The 9511-nt window shown below is 43.6% G+C and overlaps 1 long non-coding RNA gene across 3 annotated transcripts; it reads left to right on the top strand.

The window, feature by feature from the left end:
* Positions 1-1348: 1348 nt before the first annotated feature.
* LOC132474154 (uncharacterized) lies at positions 1349-3253 on the top strand. Of its 3 annotated transcripts, XR_009529588.1 has the most exons (7): positions 1349-1733; positions 1827-1897; positions 2144-2320; positions 2529-2640; positions 2715-2775; positions 2860-2922; positions 3013-3253. It is a non-coding gene; the product is annotated as an uncharacterized LOC132474154 (long non-coding RNA). The 3 variants fall into 3 exon arrangements; XR_009529587.1 differs by having other exon boundaries at positions 2860-3253; XR_009529589.1 differs by having other exon boundaries at positions 2529-2644; positions 2860-3253.
* Positions 3254-9511: the final 6258 nt, after the last annotated feature.

Genomic DNA, 9511 nt, shown 5'->3' with positions numbered 1-9511 from the left:
GTGTGGCATTAAGGGAAAAACAAGCTAGCCGACAACGCCACCCTAGGAATTGCACCCAGGGATATATTAATCAAATAACTCAAAACAATTATCTAGCACACACATTCGTTGACTGACGGCACCAGAGACAAGGTTCCAAAATTAAGTTGTTTAATTAGCTAAAACATGTGGGTTCCACATGTAACAAACATGACAAATGAAATCACACTGTATGTAGGGGATAGACAGGGTGATTAGGGCTGAGGCTTACCAGCAGGGGGCAAGATACCAGGAGACGGATACATAAACACCAAACAGTCACTCGTGCTCGCACATACACACAGCAACACAGGATCAAAATGGTAAAATAAGAGAAATTCCAAGAGGACACACGTGAAAACACGCACGGGAAGAGGGGCACCACCACCTAAGGGATCTAGTTGCCTCCCTGCCGTGGGCACTCAGCGCCTGGAAACAAAGGAATAGAAGAGAGATGAGGGCAGATACAAACGACCAAACAAAAACAAACACAACTACACAAAATGACCAAGGCTAAGGTTGGGTGGCTGAGCAGATCACTTAATGAACCGCCACTATAGAATGGCCTACCACAAGTGCTAGAACTCACAGAATGTAATACACAAAAGGAAATAAGTAAGAAAACAAACAAAGTATAACACAAATACACAAACCAGGCCCAAAAGGATCTGTGGCAACCCACTCCTCGAATGAGCCGGGTTCCACGGATAAATGACACGTTTGTGTGCGGGACAAGCCATCCAAGGCATTTATTACATACAACTTAAATCAAACACGAAGTAAACGCGGTCTCTAGGGTCTCTAGGGCCTCCGTGGGCCTCTAGGCTCTCTCGGACCAGAGCGCTACCTTCTTCCTTGCTCCCGTGCCGTGCTGTCAGTCCACCTGCTCCTTTTAAAGAGTCTCCCTGGCTGTCCAGCCAGGCGTCTCTCGTACCGCTGATTGGGGTTCGGCAGGTGCTCTCCATTGCCGGCTGGTGGGTGACGGTGGTATCGGCCATCCCGGACCAACCCTCGGGCTGGTCCAGGCCGAGGTTTACGTGGCGGGATGCCACAGATCTTAAACATGCGTGATAGCCCACTGGCTATCCGCAGCTATGAAAAGGCCTCCTGCCAGTGGCTTAACAGAAGCAGGGCTCAAAACAAACCATAAACAGAATCCCCCAAATTAAACCAAACACTTTCCCCAGGACAAACACACACGCACGCGCAAACACTCTACACACACACACACACACACACACACACACTAATTGCGACACAGATAGCCGGATTAAGTTTAAAAGGAGTGGTCGTTAGCGTCTTCGCCGTTATCTTCCAGGCTAGCCCAGGGGCCCGTTTCAGAAAGCAGGTTCAACAAACTCTGAGTTAAAACCTTAACTCTAGGTTGACCAACTCTGAGCTGTCAAACTCTTAAGTTTTCGGTTTCAGAACAGGTGATAACACTTAGTTCAATCAACTCAGAGTCAAGTTAACCCTGAGTGAAGCTCGTGCATGAGGATATAAAAAGCCCTCATCAATGGAGCACAGATAACATGATTCACCATGGCAATAAGTGGTAAACAGCCTCGATCCTCCTACTTCTCCCCAGTGGAGTTGGAAATATTAATGACTGCGTATGCAGAAAGTGAGCATATATTTTTAAAAAGAAGCAATACTGTGGCAGCAGCAAAAGAGCGGGAGCTTGCGTGGCAGAAAATTGCTGACCGAGTCAATGCGTGAGTATTAATTTGAGAAAAAAAAGAAATGTTTTGTCTTGAATGTTCCACTTATTCAACAATTATATTCCATATGTGTGTCTGTGAACACAGGTGCAACCCAACAGGCACCAAACGGACTTGGCAGCAGCTAAAGATGAAATATAAAAATGTACTTCAAACAGGTAAGGTATAATAAAGTACAAGCAATTGTGATGTTGTTTAGCCTTCCTCATTAAACAGCATTTAGTGGCTACATTCAACATGTGATGGATATATTTAAGTAATTAGGGAAATCTGCAAAAAGAGAAATCCCAACACTGCCAGTATTTAATATTGTCTCTATGAAAGCAACCCCTAAATGGCTTTTATACATACAAGTCTCCAAAGTTGTGTTTTCTGTATATATTTAAATTTGACCTCCATTATAGCCAACAGAAAAAAGGCTGAGGCCCGCAAAACAGGTGGCGGTCCACCACCACCACCTCTTACAGAGGCTGAGAAGATGGCCCTCAGTCAGAACAGTGGGCGACCCATTGCTGAGGGCATCTCTGGGGGGAGCTCATCGGACCCACCCACGCCCCAGGACACAGGGGCCTACATAAAAGGTAAGTTATTCAAATGAATGGCATGTACGTTAATCCTTTTTCTAGTGTTCGCTCAGTAATGGCCACCCATTCATCTTAGACACAACTTGGCACACTGATTTTTTTCTTGTAGCAGTAGGCTACAGTTCTTTGCAATTGGCTGCTTTTGCTTTCAGATATCAATCTATTTTAAGGTGACTCTGAGTTTGAAAAATTGTGTTTAAATTAGGTGGGGCACTTTTCTGGGTAATCATCAACTGTCTAATCTTCATCTTCTATCACTTACTGATGATGGTGTAATCTGTCTCGTGGAGCCTTCTGCCATAACAGACCTCCATGCTGTAAGTAAGCACTCTTAATATTCCACAGATTTTTCATAATTGGTAGAATATAACACAAACATTGTTTCATACAGGAGGATGGTGAAGACACCTTATCAGCTGCCACAGAGGGGGAAGATGCAGAGGCCTGTTGAAGTATACACTTTTTTTTTTTTTTTTTTAAATAACTTTGGCTTCAGTTAATAGTGTTACAACTTGCAACTTCATTCTCTCTAACAGAGCCATGCTGGAAATTACAATGAGGAAGAAGGTCCATCAACCTCCACAGAACAGCTTACCTCAGTAAGATGTTGTTCAGCATTGACCCACAACTTACAATGACGCTAAGTAGACATGGCATTGGGAAATTTAACGTCATTTATGTTTGTATAGCTCCCTGTGAAACAACTGTATAAGGTATATTTGCAAGCACAAATCAAAAATTCTCATCTGGAAATGGACCATATAAGGCTGCAGATCACCAAAACAAAAATGGAAATACAAATGCTGGACCATCAGTTAAAGGTGGGTGACGTGCCCACAGGTGGATGATTTTTAATTGTTTCAACAACAAAGGATTAACAACTGTACAAAATTTGTCCTTCTAGGAAATAAAGAAGACGTCATAAAATGAGATGCATATTGTCGTACTTTAACATTGGGGAGGTGATGGGTCAGTTAGAAATGATTGACGCATATCATGTCTCTAACAGCTCTTCCATCTCGTGCATCAGCAGGGGGGGTAGGATTAATACCTGGATCACAGGGGGAAAGAGTAGGACATTGTTCTCCTCTAATAGTGGCAATGTTGTGGAGAACCACACATGCCACTATAATGTCACAAGCTCTCTCTGGGGTGACCCTGAGCCTACGAAGGCACTGGAACCGGGCCTTGAGTATCCCGATGGTCATCTCCACTCTGGCTCGTGTCCTGCAGTGAGCCAAGTTGTAGTGTTGCTCAGGGTCAGGGTAAGGGGTCAGCAGATAGCGCTGGCAGGGGTACCCTCTGTCTCCGAGTAGGTAACCATCAAACTCTCCTATGATAATACAAGATACAGTTTATTGTTTCAGTTGCAATAGGAGGAAACAAAATATTGATCATAGGATATAACTATATACTGTATATAAACTCACCATGGGCAAATCTGTCACTCAGTGTAGACTCACGAAACATTCGTGAGTCATGCACAGACCCAGGCCACTTCGCTTCCACATTGTTAATCATGTGGGCTCCATCACATATGATCTTCACAGTGGAGAACAGTAATTAGCTGTATGGTGAACTATATTTAATTTGGAATGTTAAAGGCTACTATTTAGGCCTACCTGTACATTAATGCTGTGGACAGATTTCCTATTCACATAATCTCCTTCATTTATTGAAGGAGCTATGATGGGAATGTGAGTGCCATCTATGCAGCCAATCACACCTGGAAACCCTAAAATATATCCAATTGACTGATTAGTGCTTCAAGTCTCAAAGCTTTATGACATAAATGAATTACTGCTTAGACTGATACCTGCAATTCTGTGGAACTCTTCTTTGAGAAGTCTGGTGGGTCTGACTTCAAACATGCATAGTAGCCGTTTCAGTGCAAGTGTCACATTTCGAACAGCCCGACAGACCGTTGCCTTGGACACATGCTCTGCATCACCGACGTTGTACAAAAAACTGCCGTTGGCAAAAAAACGAAGTCCAATACAAAGAATTTGCTCGGAACTGAGAGCGTGTCCACGATGCGTCATGTGAGCGATGTGAGGGCTGAGAATATTGTTGATATAAATTATAGATGATGCAGAGAAACGGAAACGCTCAAACAGGTACTCATCAGGGAATGATAAAACATCCAATCGGGGTCTAATAATCCTCTCCCGGTGGAGATTTCTGCGGAGTATCTGCGCCTCGACATCCACTGGCTCTTCAATGAAAGGACACGCCATGTCTGCCACTGCCTTCCGTCTGCAGGCTTCAACTTAAGAGCAGGAGAAACTCGGGGTTAGTTGAAGAAAACCTGCCATCGAGCAGGTTAGGTTCACGGAGTATGTTGCCAGGGTAACTGACTCAGAGTAAAGCTGAACTGGCTTTGTGAAACTGAAAAACCAGAGTTTCCCTCATCTCAGGGTTAACTAACTCAGAGTTTTCACTAAACCTGCTTTCTGAAACGGGCCCCAGGACAGCTAAGGCAGCTTTGTAGGTAAACAACGGGTGGCAAAAACAGCAGTCGGCAACGACACAATCGGCAGTACCTAGAAGGCATACAGGTCACCTCGTTAGTGCTAAACATAATTCTAAAAACAATAGTGATATAAAATAAGGGATACCTACCAGGAAGTTGTCAACTTCCTACTTAAGCCAGCGGGCTCACAGCGCACCGCTGAATGTTACCGTTCGGTAGGAATCCACACCGAGACTGTTACGCGATCAACAATCCTGCACGCATCACCAACCAAGGCAGGGCACCAGCAGGCACCAGGCACAAGCGCTGCAAAGCGACCAGTGTGAAAAAGTAAATCACCATGCTACAAACAAATCAGAGCCAGAGCGTCCATAGGAAAAGTGTGCGTACATACCGGTAGCAAGTTGCCTGGAGGGGCGTAGCAGGAAGTAACGAGGAGACAAATTGTGGCACCTCCCGACACAAAAAGCTACCTCAGAATAAATAAGATGGAGACGCAAGCCATTGGCTGTGACGGCCCTGATCATTACAAAGGGCTCTGCCCCTGCGTCTCACCACATTAGCTTCCACATATGTACGTGTTTAAAAAATAACAAACTTCTTCTTTGTTTGCTTACCAAAAGGTCACATCGTGCCATGAAGTGATTTCAGTCCACCGTTGCAACCTTTTAATGCCATCGCCCAGTTATATGTAGTCCTGCATGCTTTCATCTGGATTTTATGCAAATGTGGATAACTAATTGTCTGAGGTAGTAGCATAGATATGTATTTTTTAACTTTCACGTTTCTTGTAAGTCTAACTGAATAATCACAATCGCGTTGTGGAGGTGGGGCGGCGTCTGGCCTGCAGGGGGAGTATGGAGCACCGGGTCTGCTGGGGTGATGGGGTCTGATTGCGGACAGGTGTCTGCAATCTGACCCAATCAGGAAGTGTGTATTTATGTGCCTGCTTGTCTTTTAGGCCACGTTTATACGTAGCAGGGTATTTTTAGAGACGAATATTTCCCCCCCTCCGTTTTCAAAAATAACATCGTGCACACAACATCGTTTTCAAAAAAGTTGTCGTTTACATCAAAACGCATAAATACGCCGTTGAGCGCCATTATAACTATGCCAAACCTATGGGGGGCAATGTAGGGAGAAGGATAAGGCCATGCAAGCCAATCAGAATCCTCAGAATCAACAACAACAAATAACACAAGCGTCTTCCTGTTCATTCCAAACAATCTGGCGCGAGGTTCATTCGTGTGGACAGACAGCGAAGTGGAGTTACTCCTTAAGGTCGCTTTAGACTACAAGGCAAGTAAAGCCCAAGACAATTTGACTGGGAATCTTGCCAGTCCAAATACGTCGACATGTTGGCGCATTTTTTGGAGCTATACCCGTCCGAGTCAAACGAGGAGTTTCCTCATGTGCAGGAGGAGATAACGCGAGCCCATCTGACAACAAAAATTAAGGCAATAAGAGGGAAATATAGACATTCTGTGGACACTGGACGCAGGAGCGGCCACGGAAGAGTGGTGCTCCTGTACTTTGAACTGTGCGAGCAGGTTTGGGGTGGTTCCCCAGCCACTACGACCATCGCCTCCGGCATCGAGACAAACGAACTGGAGGATTCCGTCCCTCCTTCCCCCGCCACATCTGCTTCGTCCTTGGTGGAAGTCGAGGACGCAGAGGTTGAAGATGTTGATGGCAGTGTGGCCATCACCCCCATAGTGAAGCAGAGGAGAGACCTGCTTCAGGTATGTATTGTTGGCTTTGTTTCAATGAATTATGTGCATGTATATGTGAAATATGAAATACTTCATCAGAAAAATTCAACCTGAAGGAAATGTCTTCGTCACAATAGTGTCACTTAGTGTGTAAACATACACATAGAAAGTGGTAGTGGTAAAAATGAAAAAGTAGATGAAGAGAAGTCACATCAGTCGTCCTCATGTGCTACAACAGTACGGCAATGAATCGTGACGTTGTGTTTAATTATGCTGAGGGAAATATAGGCCATCATTCATCATGGTAATATCAAATGTGATTATTTTTGGATCGGTTTACTTCTGCAAATGAGCATGTTTTAATACATTTTCTTTGGTCTACTCTGAAAAGGCTAAACTGAAGGGACACCGGCATGAAGGCTTAAAGAGGAGGCTGCCCGCAGAGGCCCAGTGGCTGAATGCCGTTGAGGATGACAAAAATATCAAGAAGAAACTTGTGGAAATTATTGAGAACTCGGAAAAGAAGGCATCTGAGAATTTCTCTAAAATAACAAATACCCTTGATAGGCTAACATCATCAATTGCAGATGGGTTAGCTGTCCTGCGGCAAGTTGTGCAGACACCGCCACCGCCACATTACAGAATCCCATTTGAGGGAAGAGGTCCTTATGGACCAGTATATGCACACACGCCACCACTACACACACACACACTCCTATTTCACAAATTCAGCACTCATTCCCATCCAACTCGTCGGCTGACAACAGACCACCCAATGCAGTGCCACTCAGCACCGTCAACCTTACTGATTTAACACACACACCTGTTGAGGGCATGCATGGTCAGTTTTCATATACCCAAGCCCTTAACGAAGATTAGGGATACTAATATAAAAAGTTTAAATTGTTTTTTTTTTGCCAATCGTTATTGTATTTTGGGGACTTGGATTTTTAGTTTAAAATGTTACCCTGAGCGAGTACCAAGAGTTTTAAAATGGGTAATATATATATATATATATATATAGGTAGACTTGAGTTAAGGGCTCTTGAAGTGTTTTTTTTACTTGAAAGTGACTTTTGCCCGCACAGGCAGCTTATTTGCACTACTTTTGTGAATTCCTCTTAAGTTTACTTGAATTATTTATTTATTTGCCAATTTGCACTACAGATGCCACTTATTTGCACTACTATGCTCGCCTGATTTTCTGGATTAATGACACAGGCAATTTGATTGTGTCTGTCAAGTGTTTCTTCAGAAGTAAAATGATGTAAAAAATGAATACGTGTGTCTGTGATTATTCAATATTTGTCAAACCAGATCAACCTATTATAGAAAGCATTCACACAGGACCATTTAAAATTTCTCATTCTGTATTTGGATAATGGCATTCTACCAAAAAACTAATATTTACACTTGGCAATGTCAATACATTACAGCCAAGTGACTTGTAAACATGTACAATGTAAAGAACAGAAAACTAAACATTTTTGCTTGAACATGTTGTACATTTAAATGCTTAACACCTTGAAATGTAGCCAAAACATACTGCTTAAGTACTGGCATGTAAGGAGCACACAGTTTTTAGGTCTGTGATGAACATAGTAAATAAAATAAATATTGTAAACTATGACAATGACAACAATGACAACTTTAACCTGTCATACTGTGATATATCACGAACCCAACGAACATGCACACACCATGGAGAAGATTGTCCATTTTATGGATCCAGGAATTGAGTGAGGATTCTCCTGACCCTGTCATGCAGTCTCCTCTGGCAGCTGGTTGTGTGTCTGGCTGGTTTTCCCTGTGGTGTTGAATTGCCTCAGCAACACTGTTGTCGTCTACCTTGTCCTTGGAAGCCTCACAGTAATTGTGCAGCACGAAACATGCATAAATTACAAAGGGAAGATCAGCCAGATTAATGTCCATGGCCCTTCTCAGGGCTCCGAACCGGGCTTTTAGTCTCCCAAACGCACTCTATGACCATCCTTGCTTGGCACAAAGATAGTCCAAAGTACTGCTCCTGGACAGTGCTTCCCCCGTTGACATATTCCTTCATAAGATATGGGAGCAGTGGATATGCAGGGTCGCCTAGTATGTAAACTGGTATGGCCTCTTCATCTTCAACGATTTGCCTTGGACAGGTAGGGATGCTTCCATCTTTGAAGAACGCGTTAAGTGTGGAGTTTGCAAAAATACGGGCGTCGTGCACGCTCCCAGGCCATTTCACTACCACGTCCATGAAGGCATATTTGTGATCGCAGGTGGCTTGAATGTTTAAGGTAAACCTCCCTTTCCTATTTATGTAATCAGTGGAATTGGCTGGTGGTTGCTTTATCTCTACATGCGTCCCATCCACAGCACCTAGGCACTGAGGGAGGCCATGAGCTTCTTCAAATCCCTGCACAAGTTGCTGGACAGCAGCTTCGGTTTTCGGCAGTGTTATATATTTAGGACCAAAGTGGACAGTTATCGCTATACACACCTTTCTGATTATTATTGAAACGGCCGATCTAGATAGACCGAATGCGTTTGCCATATGTCTAAATAACCCAACATGACAAGTGTGTAGAGAAAGTGGCCCCTCTCCAAGCTGCATTTCAGCAACAGGCAGTAACAATAAGGTTCTCTAAGGAATCGGAAATGATCAAATTTAATGTTGCATACTACATTACCAAAGAGGAGTTGCCATTCACCAAATTTAAATCCGAAATTATTCTCATGAAGAAAAATGGATTAAACGTCAACCCGACGTATAGCAATGAGATGGCATGTGCACAATTCATTGCAGTAATAGGCGACACCTTAAAGCAAAAGACAGCTGCGGACGTCGGAAACGCCACATGTACATGTCCTTCATGATTGACGGCGACACAGACGTCTCTACCAAAGACTGTGTGATCGTCTACAGCCGCATTTTGCGCAAAGGGAGACGTCAACATTTTAATTGTTTGATACTTTAAGCACAAAAAAAGTTTTATTTTGCTTAATGGTTTAGTT

The sequence above is a fragment of the Gadus macrocephalus genome, chromosome 16 (genome assembly GCF_031168955.1).
Source record: "Gadus macrocephalus chromosome 16, ASM3116895v1".
Taxonomy (NCBI): domain Eukaryota; kingdom Metazoa; phylum Chordata; class Actinopteri; order Gadiformes; family Gadidae; genus Gadus; species Gadus macrocephalus.
Note: the sequence above shows the minus strand (reverse complement) of the source record. Positions and strands in the feature narration are given on the sequence as shown.